The 15780-nt window shown below is 45.1% G+C and overlaps 1 protein-coding gene across 1 annotated transcript in view; it reads right to left on the bottom strand.

The window, feature by feature from the left end:
- The window catches only part of shank3a (SH3 and multiple ankyrin repeat domains 3a), a 1267872-nt gene extending 1252580 nt beyond the window's left edge, over positions 1–15292 (bottom strand). The window contains exon 1 of the mRNA XM_059986981.1: positions 14942–15292. The gene's annotated coding sequence lies outside the window, so the exon portion shown is untranslated. The remainder of the gene's footprint in view (positions 1–14941) is intronic.
- Positions 15293–15780: the final 488 nt, after the last annotated feature.

Genomic DNA, 15780 nt, shown 5'->3' with positions numbered 1-15780 from the left:
CATATAATTAAAATCTGGTGTATATCCTCAGGTTGTGTGATAATTCCCTTGCAGTAGATAGTGCCTCATGTTAGTGAGCTTTGCATGGAAGCTCTTCACCTCTCTTTCCCTCTCCTTCCTGAAAACAATTTCTCTCACCAAGTTTTAGTTCACTCTCAATAGCTCTTTATGTGACCTCAAATCCAAATTCAATGATTATATCACAGGGTTTGAGCTAGTTTCTATTTCACTTGCTTTTTTACACTATAAGGCTATATAAGCAGCAGTGTTTTATTGTAATATATAACATGCCAATGAGAATGTTTCAGCAGACAATACAGATGGAGCTTTTCTCTGTACCACATTGCACTGGCCTGGGATTGTTTGATTCCAAACTGTTCCTAATTCCAGATTGTATCTGCTGTGTTTGACAGGACAACATGGAGCAAGCTTTATGCAGTATCAAACCTGTGTTGCATCTGACTTTATTTTCATACTCCATATCTCTTTGAGCCTGAGAAAAAGATTATTTCAGATCATCTAGTCTGTGACAGTTCCTGGACCTTTTCTATCCATGTTCCCATCAACTCTCCACAGATTCTATCCTTTCCATACACACTTGGCGAAATTTGTAGTGGCCATTTGAACTATCTGTCTGCACAGAAAAGTTGGACATGCTCAGAATCTACTTCTTTCTAAGCAAGGACTTGGACTGGCTGCAATTTACCTATCACCTAGGGGTGTATGGGGTGTCAGGAAGAGGTAGTACCTCTGACGGGGAACACGTCGTACTCTTAAACAATAGACAATAGGTGCAGAAGTAGACCATTCGGCCCCTCAAGCCGGCACCACTATTCTGAGATCATGGCTGATCATCTACTATCAAAACCTGGTTCCTGCCTTGTCCCCATATCCCTCGATTCCCCTATCCATAAGATACCTATCTAGCTCCTTCTTGAAAGCATCCAGAGAATTGGCCTTCACTGCCTTCCGAGGCAGTGCATTCCAGACACCCACAACTCTCTGGGAGAAGTTTTTCCTTAACTCTGTCCTAAATGACCTACCCCTTATTCTCAAACCATGCTCTCTGGTACTGGACTCTCCCAGCATCTGGAACATATTTCCTGCCTCAATCTTGTCCAATCCCTTAATAATCTTATATGTTGCAATCAGATCCCCTCTCAATCTCCTTAATTACAGCGTGTACAAGCCCAGTCTCTCTAACCTCTCTGAGTAAGACAGTCCGGACATCCCAGGAATTAACCTTGTGAATCTACGCTGCACTTCCTCTATAGCCAGGATGTCCTTCCTTAACCCTGGAGACCAAAACTGTACCCAATACTCCAGGTGTGGTCTCACCAGGGCCCTGTACAAATGCAAGAGGATTTCCTTGCTCTTGTATTCAATTCCCTTTGTAATAAAGGCCAACATTCCATTAGTCTTCTTCACTGCCTGCTGCACTTGCTCATTCACCTTCAGTGACTGATGAACAAGGACTCCTAGATCTCTTTGTATTTCTCCCTTACCTAACTCTACACTGTTCATATAATAATCTGCCTTCCTGTTCTTACTCCCAAAGTAGATAACCTCACACATATTCACATTAAACGTCATCTGCCAAGTATCTGCCCACTCACTCAACCTATCCAAGTCACCCTGAATTCTCCTAACATCCTCATCACATGTCACACTGCCACCCAGCTTAGTATCATCAGCAAACTTGCTGATGTTATTCTCAATGCCTTCATCTAAATTGTTGATGTAAATCGTAAACAGCTGTGGTCCCAATACCAAGTCCAGTGGCACCCCACTAGTCACCACCTGCCATTCCGAGAAACACCCATTCATTGTTACCCTTTGCTTTCTATCTGCCAACCAGTTTTCTATCCATGTCAATATCTCCCCCCCCAATGCCATGAGCTCTGATTTTACCCACCAATCTCCTATGTGGGACCTTATCAAATGCCTTCTGAAAATCGAGGTACACTACATCCACTGGATCTCCCTTGTCGAACTTCCTGGTTACATCCTCGAAAAGCTCCAATAGATTAGTCAAGCATGATTTGCCCTTGGTAAATCCATGCTGGCTTGGCCCAATCCTATCACTGCTATAAGTAGTGAGTATATCATCCGCATTGGTCCTCACCTGACACTCAGCTCTCACCAGTGGTTCCTTGCAGCTGTTTGCATGCAACAGCGGCCACACCCCAGGCAACCGCTTTGACTGGCCGGCGCGGAGGGGACCACCACTTGGCGGTCCAACTAGTAGAAAGGCGGACCCAGCAAAGCGTTGTGGAGCGCAATCAGGGCACAGTGAGACACGCAGGACACTGCTGACCATCCACTGCATCCCAACTTATCTCCAGCCGTCTCGACTCCGTCTTGCAACTGGATACAGATAGGTCGGGACAAGAGACTGAGGCTGACGATTTGCACAACTCTCCCTCACTTTAATCCAAGTCAAGCGCAAGTCACGACTCCAAACCCATTCCACTAAAAAACTTCAAGTCCTGTGGTGATGGGCGAGTGGCGAAGCAGCAGGTGTGGATACACTGGAAGCTGTAGTCACAAACCTGCACACAGGCGGCCCAGGGCATTGGGTCGTTCTCCACTGGAATGAAGCAGTAGTGGAGGTCGGCAGCCCCCTGGATGTCTGATCAGTCTTTAGGAATCGCTCTGCTCACCTCCATGGAGGAAAGGGCTAGAAAAGGTGCCTCAAACAGAGCCTGCTTCATCTTACCCTGGCCAGCACACCACGGCTGGCGGGGATCCCACTCAGCGGTCGAACTACAAAGAAGACAAAAGTGAAGGTGCTCAACCTCAGCACATGGAATGTGCAAACTCTGCTTGACATCACCAAGGCTGTCAGACCAGAAAGAAGAACAGCAATGGTCGCCAAAGAATTAGCCCGCTATGACGTGGACATTGCAGCACTCAGCGCAACATGCCTAGCAGACAAGGGCCAGCTTACAGAACTTGGTGGTGGGTACACCTTCTTCTGGAGCGGTCGCAGCAGCACTGAATGACGAGAGGCTGGCATTGGATTTGCCATCCAATCCCACCTTGCTCGTAAACTTGTCAAGCTTCCAGAGGACATCAACGATCGCCTGATGACGCTTCGGCTCCCATTTGGCAATAACAGGAGTGCAACGCTGATCAGTGCATATGCCCCAACAATGACCAACCCAGATGACATCAAAGATAAGTTTAATGAAGAACTTGACGCCCTCATAGCAGCAGTCCCACAGTCAGAGAAGCTTATTGTCCTCGGGGACTTTAACGCCAGAGTGGGGACAGATTACCAGACCTGGGAAGGGATTCTTGGAAGACATGGTATCGACAAGTGTAACAGCAATGGCCTGCTGCTCCTCAAGACATGCGCTACACATGACCTGGTCATCACCAACACCCTATTCCGCCTCCCTACCCGTAACAAGACATCTTGGATGCATCCACGCTCTAGACACTGGCATCTGATCGATTATGTCATCACCAGAAAGAGGGACTGGCAAGATGTGAGAGTGACAAAGGCCATGTGTGGTGCCGACTGCTGGACGGATCATCGACTCATAGTGTCCAAGTTTAAACTTCGCATCCTGACTGTGAGAAGACCCCAAGGTCAGAAGACTGCAAATGTCTTCAAGCTGAAGAGCAGCGTAGTTGCAGAAGAATTTTGTGAAGACCTAGATAGCAGGCTGCTTGACACACCCCAGGATGACCACACCAGCACTGAAGAGCAGTGGACGGCTTTCAGAGATGCAGTCTACTCTACCGCTCTCAAACACCTCGGACCAGCAATCCGTAGACATCAAGTCTGGTTCGATGAGAATGACAAGGAGATACAGGCACTGTTGTCAGAGAAACACCAACTGTTCAGAGCGCACCAGAACTGTTCAGAGTCCCACATCACAAGCAAAGATAAATGCCTTCGCCAGTGCAAGACGGAAAATGCAGAAGAAACTCCGTGAGATGCAGGATGTTTGGTTCAGCAATAAGGCTGATGAGATCCAGGATTACGCAGACAGTCATGACACCAAGTGTTTCTACGACGCTTTGAAGGCTATGTATGGACCTCAGTCCTCTGGCTCCTCCCCCCTCCTCAGTGCAGATGGGACTCAGCTACTGACAGAGAAAAAGCAGATTTTGGAGAGATGAGCTGAACACTTTAACCAGGTCCTCAACCGCCCTGCCGAAATCAATGATGAGGCCATTGCTTGCCTGCCTCAGGTGGAGATCAACCTGGACCTTGACAACCTCCCCACAGAAGAAGTCAGAAAAGCCATCAGGCAACTTTCTTTTGGCAAAGCACCAGGATCAGATGCAATCCCTGCTGAAGTCTACAAAGCCGGAGGCCCATTCATGATGCAGAAGCTGACTGAGCTCTTCCAGTCTATGTGGAACAAAGGAAAGGTCCCACAACAGTTGAAAGATTCCAGTATAGTCCACATCTACAAGAGGAAAGGCAACTGCCAGTCTTGTGACAATCACCGAGGCATCTCCCTCCTGTCCATAGCTGGGAAGATCTTGACTCGTGTCCTGCTTAATTGCCTTCTCCAACACCTTGAGCAAAGTCTCCTCCCAGAAAGCCAGTGTGGCTTCCGTGCAGAGCGTGGAACTGTCGACATGGTATTTGCTGCACACCAACTCCAGGAAAAATGTCGAGCAGCACAGCAACCTCTTTATGTACTGTCAGCAGAGATGGCTTATGGAAGATAATGGAGAAGTTTGGCTGCTCTAGCAGGTTCATCACGATTGTTCGGCAGTTCCACGATGGCATGATGGTGAAAGTTTTGAATGATGGTGACGAGTCAGAAGCTTTCCCAGTGATGAACGGTGTGAAGCAAGGATGCGTTCTTGCCCCTACACTCTTTAGCATGGTCTTCTCTGCTATGCTGAATGATGCCTTCCGTGATTGTCAAGATGGTATACACGTCAGATACAGGACTGGCGGTGGGCTGTTCAACCTCTGGCGTCTACAGGCTGTTACAAAGGTAAAGGAGACCGTCGACAGAGACCTCTTATTCGCTGATGATTGCACCCTCAACGCCAGCACAGAGCAGAAGATGCAACAAGAAATGGACTGCCTATCACGAGCCTGTGACAATTTTGGACTTACAATCAGTACCAAAAAGACCGAAGTTATGTACCAGACCGCACCTGGAAAGCCCTGCCAGGAACCACACATCACAGTAAAGGGGCAGAAGCTACTGGCAGTCGACAGCTTTACTTATCTGGGCAGTACTCTATCACCAGCGGTGAACATAGATGCAGAGATCAGCAACAGAATTGCCAAAGCCAGTGCCGCCTTTTGGAGACTCCATGAGAATGTATGGGAGCAGAGAGGACTCAGCCTTACCACCAAGCTGAAGGTCTACCGAGCAGTGGTTCTCACCACCCTCCTCTATGCCAGCGAGACTTGGACTGTCTACAGCAGATACGCTAAACAGCTCAACCACTTCCATTTGAGCTGCCTCTGCAGACTTCTCCACATACGATGGCAGGACAAAGTCCCAGACACGGAGGTCCTGGAGCGGGCTAGCACCAATAGCGTCTACACCCTCCTACAGAAAGCCCAAGCCAGATGGGCTGGCCATGTTGTCAGGATGTCTGACAGTCGACTACCAAAATAGCTGCTGTATGGAGAGCTGAACCAGGGCAAGCGCTCAGTTGGAGGGCAGAAGAAATGTTTCAAAGACTGCCTCAAAGTGTCCCTCAAAGACCTCAACATCAATCCCAGTAGCTGGGAATCACTTGCTCTGGACCGCCCAACCTGGTGGAGCAGGACCACTAAAGGAGCGTATGCAGCAGAAATCAGACACACTGCAGAGGCTCAGAGGAAACACGCCGCACGCAGGACTCAAGCGACCTCCACTTCCACTGCAGCACCTACCCTCATGTGTCCCACATGTGGGTGAGCTTTCAGGGCCCGGATTGGCCTCACCAGTCACGTCCGGACCCACAGTCACAAACCCTCCACCTGATAGAAGTCGTTGTCGTCTTCGACTCCGAAGGACAAACAACAACAACCTATCACCACAATAGGTTTACAGCAGATGCAATCTCACTGGCTGTCCGCTCAGCCTTGAATCGCCTGGACAAAAGCAATACCTACATCACGATACTATTTACTGATTACAGCTCAGTGTTCAACACCAAAACCTGAGCCTCTGTACCTCCCTCTGCAACTGAATCTTTGACTTCCTCATGGGAGACTACAGTCTGAGTGGACTAGAAATATCTCCTCCTCACTGACAATCAAAACAGACGCACCTCAAGGATGCATGCTTAGCCCGCTGTTCTACTCACTCTAGACCCATGAATAAATTTGCCAATGACACAACTATTGATGCAGAATTTCAGATGGTGATAATAGGCGTATAGGAGTGAGTTATATCAGCTGCTTTAACTTTGCATTTAGCATCAGCAAGACCAAGGAAGTAATTGTGGACCTCAAGAAGGAAAGTTAAGGAAACACACACCAGCCAGTCCTCATCAAGAGAGCAGCTGTGGAAAGGGTGAGTAGTTTCAAGTTCCTGTGTATCAGCATCTCTAAAATCTAGGCCCAACATAATGAGATAGCTACAGAGACACCATGACAGCAACTATATTTCATTAGGAGTTTGAGGGGACTTGATATGCCACTAAAGACTCTAGTAAATTTCTATAGATGCACAGTGAAGAGCATTCTAACTAGCTGCATTGCCGTATGGAATGTAGGGGCCACTGCACAGGATTGGAAAAAACGCAGAAAGCTGAAAACTCAGCCAGCTTCATCATGGGCAGTGCCCTCCCCGGCCTCAAGGATATCTTGAAAAGGTGATGCCTCAAAAAAAGTGGCATCTATCATTATGGACCCCAACTTCCCGTCCCGTATCAGATTTCTGAAAGGACAATGTATTCGCGTACACACTCTCACTATTTTTGCTCTTGTTTTACTTTACTTATTTAATTACAGTACCTATAAAAAGTATTCACCACTCTTGAAAGTTTTCACATTTTATTGTTTTACAACATTGAATCATAGTGGATTTAATTTAGCTATTTTGACACTGATCAACAGAAAAAGATTCTTTTGTGTCAAAGTGAAAACAGATCTCTACAAAGTGATCTATATTAATTACAGAACAATTGATTGCAGAAGTATTCACTCCCATCAAGTCAGAATTTAGTAGATGCACCTTTGGCAGCAATTACAGTCTTGATTCTGTGTGGATAGGTCTCTATTAGATTTGAACTCCGCAATTTTTCCCATCCTTTACAGACCTGCTCAGGCTCTGTCAGATTGCATGACGATGGTGAGGAAGGAGCCTTTTTCAAGTACAGCTGCAAATTCTCAATTCGATTGAGGTCTGGACTCTGACTTGGCCACTCCAGGACATTAACTTTGTTGTTTTCAAGCCATTCCTGAGTAGCTTTGACTTAATGCTTGAGGTCATTGTCTTGTTAGAAAACAGATCTTCTTCTAAGTCACAGTTCTCTTGGAGGCTGCATCAGGTTTTCCTCTAGGATTTCCCTGTATTTTGCTGCATTCATTTTATCCTCTACCTTCACAAGCCTTCCGGAGCCTGCTGCAGTGAAGCATCCCCACAGCATGATGCAGCTGCCACCATGTTTCACGGTAGGGATGTGTGCTTTTGATGTTGTGTGATGTTTGGCTTATACCAAACATAGTGTTTAGTATGATGGCCAAAAAAACTCAATTTTGGTTTCATCAGAACATAAAACCTTCTTCCAGCTGACTTCAGAGTCTCCCACATGCCTTCTGGCAAACTCAAGCTGAAATTTAATGTGAGTTTTTTTCAACAGTGGCTTTCTCTTTGCCAATCTTCCATAAAGCTGGGACTGGTGAAGCACCCAGTCCACAGTTGCTGTGTACGCAGTCTCTCCCATCTCAGTCACTGAAGCTTGTATTTCCTCCAGAGGTGTCATAGATCTCTTGGTGGCCTCATTCACTAGTCCCTTTCTTGTACAGTCACTGAGTTTTTGAGGAAGGCAGATTTATATCTGTGCCATATTCTTTCCAGTTCTTGATGATTGACTCGACTGTACACCAAGGGATATTCAGTGACTTGGAAATTTTCTTGTATCCACCTCCTGACTTGTACTTTTCAATAACCTTTTCACAGAGTTGCTTAGAATATTATTTTTCCTTCATGATGTAGTTTTTGCCAGAATACTGATTCCCTAGCAGATGGACCTTCCATGTATGTTTACTACAATCAATTGAAACACCTTGACTGCACACAGGTGATCTCTATTTAACTAATTATATGACTTCTATAACCAATTGGCTGAACCAGTGACGATTTGGCGTGTCATATTATTGGGGGGGGGGTGAATACTTATGCAATCAATTATTTTGTGTTTTATATTTATAATTAATTTTAGATCACTTTGTAGAGCTCTGTTTTCACTATGACACTAAAGAATCCTTTCCTGGAATGGGGTCATGGGGTGGGGAACAGGAATGGGAAGGCAGGGAAAAGCAGTTGGGGTGGGGAATGGTGTTGGGGACGGGAGTGTAAAATGGGGATGGAAGTGAGGAATGGGGAATGGGAGTGAGGAACGGGGTCAGGGGTTGGGGAATTGGGAAGAGAGGGTGTGGATTGGGGATGGGGTGGGGAATAAGAATGAGAGTGAGAAATAGGGTCAGAGGTGAGGAATGGAGATAGGAGCATAAGGAATGGTGTCAGTGGTGGGGAAAGCTGATAGGGAGTGGGGAATTGGGATGGGCGATGGGGACTGGGGTGGGGAATGGGGTCAGGCAGTAGCAATTGGAAATGGGGATGTGGGTGTGGAATGGGGATGAAAAGTAGGGAATGTGGTGAGTGGAAAATGAGGGTAGGCAGTGGGGAATGGGGATGGGTAGTGAGAATGGGGATGGGGTGGGGAATGAGGTTGGGTAGGGAATGGGGATGTGGGTGGAGAATGGGAATGCAGGTGGGAATGGGGCTGGGAAGTGGGAATTGGGGATGGGGAAGTGGCAATGGAGATATGGTGGGGAATGGGGATGGGAAGTGGGAAATGGGGATGCCGGTGGGGAATGAGGACATAGACATAACATGCAATGAAGAAATACCATCATTAGTCAATCATTACCTCCGTGTCCAGTTGTGGAATAACTGGAGTCAGTTTATTGAAGATGTACCACCATGCTCAAGGACAGCTTCTACCCCACAGTTATGACTCTTGAATGGACCTCTTGTAGGATAAGATGGACCCTTGGCCTTACAATCAACCTCGCTATGATCTTGCACATTATCATTTAATTGCACTGCACTTTTTTAGTAGCTTTTATTCTGCATTGTTATTGTTTTACCTTATTCTAGCTCAACACATTGTATGATTATTTGATCTGTGTAACAGTACGCTAGACAAGCTTTTCTTGGTAAAACCAATACCAAGCTCTCAGCAGTGATAGAAAAACTGCTCCGCCATTAGATTTCTGAATGTACAATGAACCAATAAACACTACATCAGTTTTTTTTTTTGTCTTTTTTGCACTACTTATTGAATTTGAATGTTCTTACATATACTTATTGCAATTGATAGTTTTTATTATTATGTATTGCAATACACTACTGCTATAAAACAGCAGATTTCATGACATATGCATATGCTAGTGATATTAAATCTGATTCTGAAAAAGAAGCTCTTAATGTCATGGCTTACTTATACTCTCCAGCTTGCCCTTTTAGTGCAATGGCTGAATCCTCCTGATGATAAGACAGTGGCATGTGCTTATCCTGGAATCTCATCAGGAAACAATTCAGTAGCATGATGGTGCAAGCGTTAGAGCGGCCATGCAGAGACCAAACATCAATACTGGCTCAAATGCTGCTTGCAAGGAGTTTGCATTTTCTTCTTCTGAAGGATGGTTTTCTCTGATACTATAATTTCTTCCTACATCCCAAGATGACCTGGTGGTTTAATTGGACCTAGCAGGCTGTTATTTACATAGGCTAATGTCAAAAAGAATGGAAAGGACATTGCTGGGCATTTGTGAGAGAAAATAAGTTGGAGGGAAACAAGCAGTGGGGAATGGGACTAATTCCATCGCTTTCTTGGGAGCTGGCATAGTCCTGATGCAATGAATGATATCCCACTGTGTTGTTATGTGTAAATACCAGCTGGTGATTGAACAAATAGTTTACTGATGGTGCCCACTCTAACTTCTCACTCGAGTCGACATTGTCAGCAGTAGACTTTGGGGGCACTATAATATAATTGTAAGGAACTTTCCCGTGTCCATCTATGAACTGCCAGTCATCATCTCCTAAGCCTCTGAGGTATAAAGTGCCCTCATTTAGGATGTTATCTACAGAACCTTCCACTCCTGCTCTTCCTTATGCCGATGAACCAGCAGTAAAGAAATGGGAAAGGAAGAACTTGCTTTTCAGAAGATGACAAGATATTTTTAACGCCAGTCACTGTTACAATGCAGGAAATTCTATAGTCAGTTTCTGCACAGCAAGATCCCACATGCAACAACTGTAATGATCAGATAATGTACATTGTTAGGGGTTAATTCAGGGATAAATAAATATCCTAGGTTAAAGGGAGATCTGTTCTGTCCTTCATATATTCTCTGGGAGATCTTTGACATCCCGCTGACACAAGTTCGTTTACTATCATCTGACTATACATATAAATGTACAACCAACCAAAACAACTTTCATCCAGACCATGGTGCACCCACACAACATATATCATAAACAGCACATAAACCAAAATATTATATTATAAATAACTTAATAAAATATAATTCAAATTGCATATGGTAAAGCACAGCACAGGCAAACTGTACAGTAAACAGCTTGCTGTCCTAGTGACAAGATCTTGGTCTTGGTGGTGGCAGGGTATTCACAGCCTGAGAGAAGAAGCTGTTACCCAGTCTGACGGACCTAGCCCTGATGCTTCTGTACCTCCTTCCTGATTGTAATGGGTCAAAGAGATTATGGGGTGGGTGGTAGGGATCTTCAACAATACTTTGGGCCATTCCTGGTAAGTGTCATAAATAAGGGGGAAGGGAGACCACAGTGATCCTCTCTCCAGGTTTTACTGTCCTCTGTAGAGTCTTGCATTCTGATGTCTTGCACCTTCCATAACACACAATGATGCAGCCAGACTGGACATTCTTAATGGCGCTACTGTAGAAAGTTGCTTGAATGGGAGCAAGGAGCCTCAAATGCCTCAATCTCCTCAAAGTGTAAACACTGCTGTGCCTTCTTGACTAGTGAGGAGGACTTATGAGTCCAGGTTCGATTGTCCCTTACATGCACACCAAAGAACTTAGTGCTCTGCACTCTCTCCATGACTCTCTTGATGTCAAATCAAGTTTATTGTCATTTAACTACATACATGGATATAATATATATAACCATGTAATGTAAATAGAAACAAGAAAACATTTCTCCAAATCACACTGCACAGCACAGTTATGCAAACAACACACATAACATATGATAACTTATGAAGGTAAGGATAAAGTCTACAGATGAATCAGTCATAAATAACAAACTAAAGTGCATTAATATTAAATTTTGTAACACTCAGAACAGATTAACCAGTGACACTTCAATTACAATGTGGTCGGGAGTTCAGAAGCCTAATGGCCTGGGGGATGAAACTGTTTCTCATCCTGACTGTTCTTGTCTTTATGTATCATAGTCTCCTGCCTGATGCTAGAAAGTCAAGGAGGATGCTGGATGGATGGTAATGATACTGAGGACCCTGTGTATGCAGCGTCCCTGATAAATATCCCCGATGGATGGTAGGGAGACTCCTGTGATCCTTTCTGCTGTTCTCACAATCTTTTGTAGGTACCTCAGGTCTGATGCTCAACTGCTCCCATTCCAGATGGAGATGCAACTTGTCAGAATGCCCCTCAATGGTGCTCCCGTAAAATGCAGTGAAGATGAGGGGTGAGAGCTTTCAGTCTTTTCAGGAAGTGGAGGTGCTGCTGTGCCTTCATTTTCAGTGAGGAGATATTAAGGGAGTGGTTGACCTATATAATGAGGTGGACAATTATAACCATATAACAATCACAGCACGGAAACAGGCCATCTTGGCCCTCCTAGTCCGTGCCGAACCCTTAATCTCACCTAGTCCCACCTACCCGCACTCAGCCCATAACCCTCCACTCCTTTCCTGTCCATATACCTATCCAATTTTACCTGTGCCTGTGCCTTCCTGGAGTCCACAATCATCTCTTTTGTGTTGTCCTTGTTGAAACTCAGGCTGTTTTTCTCACATCATTTGACAAGCCTCTCTACGTCCTCTTTTTAGGCCGACTCACCATTTTTGCTGATGAGGCGAACCATTGTAGTATCATCAGCCAACTTGATGATAGGATTTGAGCTGGATCTGGCGTGCATTTGTGAGTCAGCAGTATAAACTGCAGTGGAGCGGAATGAGCACACAACCCTGAAGGGTACCAGTGCTCAGCGTGATGGTGTTGCAAGAATCTCCTCTTGTGATATTGACCAGTAAAGCACAGAGAATCTGTATTTACCAACAAGTAACTTTTTTGTCTCAACTAAAAAGTATGTGGGTTCACAAGCTAACTACCTCTGTGCACCTGACTAGAATCCCTGACCTTCCATGAACAGTCAATAAAGAGAAAAAGTATTACCCAGAAAAGAAGTCTATGCTGGCCAGGTGTTCCTCAAGGTCCTGATCTCCATGTGGGGTCCTCCTTATCTGTGATGGCTGGACTCTGGTTGATTTGGAGCTCCTGACTTTTATAGTGTTCCTTATCAGTTGAACTGGTGGATCTCCATCCCACTGGCTCAAAGTCACCTTCCTAAAGGGCTACAACCACATTGTTTCATGGTTCTGTCCACTCCAGCCTTTGTATTTGTGTCTTTCAACTCTGAGTTAAACCAGTTAAGTGAGGCAACCCAGACATAGTCTATTAAGGTTACAGATTGCTTCTTTGGTAAGTCTGACATTTTACGTAATAAATAGCTACTCATCTGAGACTGGTGTCATTATCTGAATCAACCTTGTGTCCACATTCAATTGCTCTGATTAGATTACCCCAGAGCAAGAATTAGTTCAGAGTCCAAAAAATGAGGGGAACAAAAACAATTGGTTTGTCTGCTTTCTCTGTTCTTGATTCATCAAATTCTTTAATTGTAGATTATAGTTTCTTCTGGCTAACAATGGAGCTTGAGATGTTGCTGTCAACTCAAAGTGATTAGGATCTTTCCATCAATAAGTCCAAGATCCATTTACAGAGAGGGGTGTTGAGTCCCAATAAGAACAGTTTACCCAGCAGCCTCTGAGGGATAACCATGTCAAACACCGAGCTGAAGTTGATGGACAACATTCTGGCATTCAAGGCATCATTTTCAAGATGAGGCAGGACAGAGTTGAATGCCAAGGTTATAGCATCATTAGTGGACCGATTTGAATGTTAGTTAACTGGAAAGGGTCCAATGTAGCTGCAAAGCGAGATTTTATACAATTCATTATCAGCTGCTCAAATCCTTCATGATTGTTGGAGTCAGTGCCACTGGGCAGTAATCATTTAGGCCAGTTATCATTATTCTCTTGGGCACCAGAATTATAGTGGTTGCCCTGAGGCCTGCAGGGACAGTGGACTGTTTCAGAAATATATTAAAGGAGTCCGTTAAGAGCTCTATTAGCTGGACTGCACCCAATCAGGTATGTTGTCCAGCCCTGCAGCCTTGCCTGGGTTTACTCTAGCAAGGATCCTCTTCTCCTCAGACATAGCCAAACAGGTACAAAGCATACATAAAAAGCACTTAGCCTATCAGGAAGGGAGGCATCGCTGTTGTTAATGTGCATGGTGGACTTGTAACCAGTTATTGTCTGTATATCTTGCCCACATATGCCATGTGTCACAAAGGTGTCTGTGGATTTTTGGCATGTACTCATGCCTCACTTTCCTAATGGCATGGGAGAGCATGGCTCTTGCAGACTTTAGAGTCATCCTGTCACCTGATCTGAAGGAACCATCCTGATCTCTAAGAGGTACACGACCTTCTGTAGTCAGTCGTCATATCCGGTTGCCTTGGCAGTGTAGTGTTTAATCATGGTAGCATCTTCAATGTACTTTCCTATGTAGCCAGTCCTGATCCCATATATTCATCAATGTTGTCATGATGATCGTAGGTAGCCGCCTCCCTGAATATGTCCCATTCATGCTTTTGAAACAATCCCAGATTCCTGAGGTTGCACTTTCTGGCCAGGTCCTGATCCCCTGTGAAATGATTTGACTTGTTTAACCAGTGATCCGTATGCAGGGATGGGTAAAATGGAGTATCTGAGGTGAGGACAGGGCAGAGCCTTGCAGGCTCCACGAATATTGGTATAAACCAGGACTAATGTATTCTCTCCTCTGGGCGTGAAGTTGATATGTGAGTAGAACTTTGGCAAGACTGCTTTTCAGTTGGACTGATTGAAGTCATCAGCAACAATTAAGTCACCATCGGGGTGAGTGGCTTCAAAGTTACAGATTGTAATCTCTAGCTGGGGATTGTACCTGCAGCATTTCCACAGCATTAGCCAGTGGGCAGCAGGATGTAAACAGCAATAATCATAATGGCAGTGAATTCCCTCGGACTCGCACATCACTATTAACAACTCTATCTGCAGTGAGCATGGGCTATTACAACCGAGGCATTCACACACCAGTTCTTATTGATGTAGACAGACAGAGCTCTACCACAGGTCTTGCCAGAGATCATAGCATTCTGTCTGCCCAAAAAGAGATTAGGCCTTCTATTTGGATGGCTGAGTCTGGAATAGTGTCCTGGAGTCATGTTTCTGTCAGGATGAGTGCACAACGGTCTCTCATCTCCCATAGGTTCAAACGCAGACACAGGCAACCCAGTTTATCTTTTGGCATTCAGAAATATAACAAGTAGAATTGACAGGAATGCAGGCCTACAGGAAACTGCTTTAAGTCTCATTTTAATACTGGCACACTTACCATGCTTCTGCGTGCGAGCGCACCATGCCTGAGTAACGGTACTAAAGCGCGATGCAGCGCAAGAGCCTCCTCCCCACAGCACAGCACCTTCATTGTTCCACTAGTTAGTTAGGTAGACTTGCAGATTTTAGTGTTCTTCACGTTCCGCAGTGATTTTCAGTCAGAGAAAAGATGAATAACACAAGTAATTTCACCATTGCTTGGAGCTGGAGAGGCTGCTGTGTCTATACATGCAGCCATATAGTAGAACACAGTCTCAGTTTAAATCTCCATTTGAAAGACAGATTCTGACAGCTCAGTTCTTCCCTTAAGCAATCATCAAGATTTTCTTTACAAATCTCATTAGTGTATTTCTCCCTGTACCTCAGCAGTTTGTGGACCAAAGTTCCTAAGTACGATTCCTGTATTGTATTAATTAATCTGATTCAGTCACTTATTGAGAAGCAACAGGTATTCTTGATGATCCTGGACTAAGAAGGGAAGAAGGAAAGGAGTTGGTATTCATGGACCTCACTGCTGTCCAGCTTCTCCTGCTTAGTTTTGATGGCTCCTGGCTCACATGGTCAAACAGTAGTCTCTTTGGCAAGACTGGTGTTTGCTGTATTGCTCACTGCCTGTGAAAGCCATGTTATTACAATAGACAATAGGTGCAGAAGTAGACCACTTGGCCCCTCGAGTCGGCACCGCCATTCTGAGATCACGGCTGATCATTCACTATCAATACCCAGTCCCTGCCTTGTCCCCATATCCCTTGATTCCCCTATCCATCAGATATCTATCTAGCTCCTTCTTGAAAGCATCCAGAGAATTGGCCTCCACCGTCTTCCGAGGCAGTGCAT

This window comes from Hypanus sabinus, chromosome 13 (genome assembly GCF_030144855.1).
Source record: "Hypanus sabinus isolate sHypSab1 chromosome 13, sHypSab1.hap1, whole genome shotgun sequence".
NCBI lineage: Eukaryota > Metazoa > Chordata > Chondrichthyes > Myliobatiformes > Dasyatidae > Hypanus > Hypanus sabinus.
The sequence above is the reverse complement of the archived record's forward strand: the minus strand, read 5'-3'. Positions and strand labels throughout refer to the sequence as shown.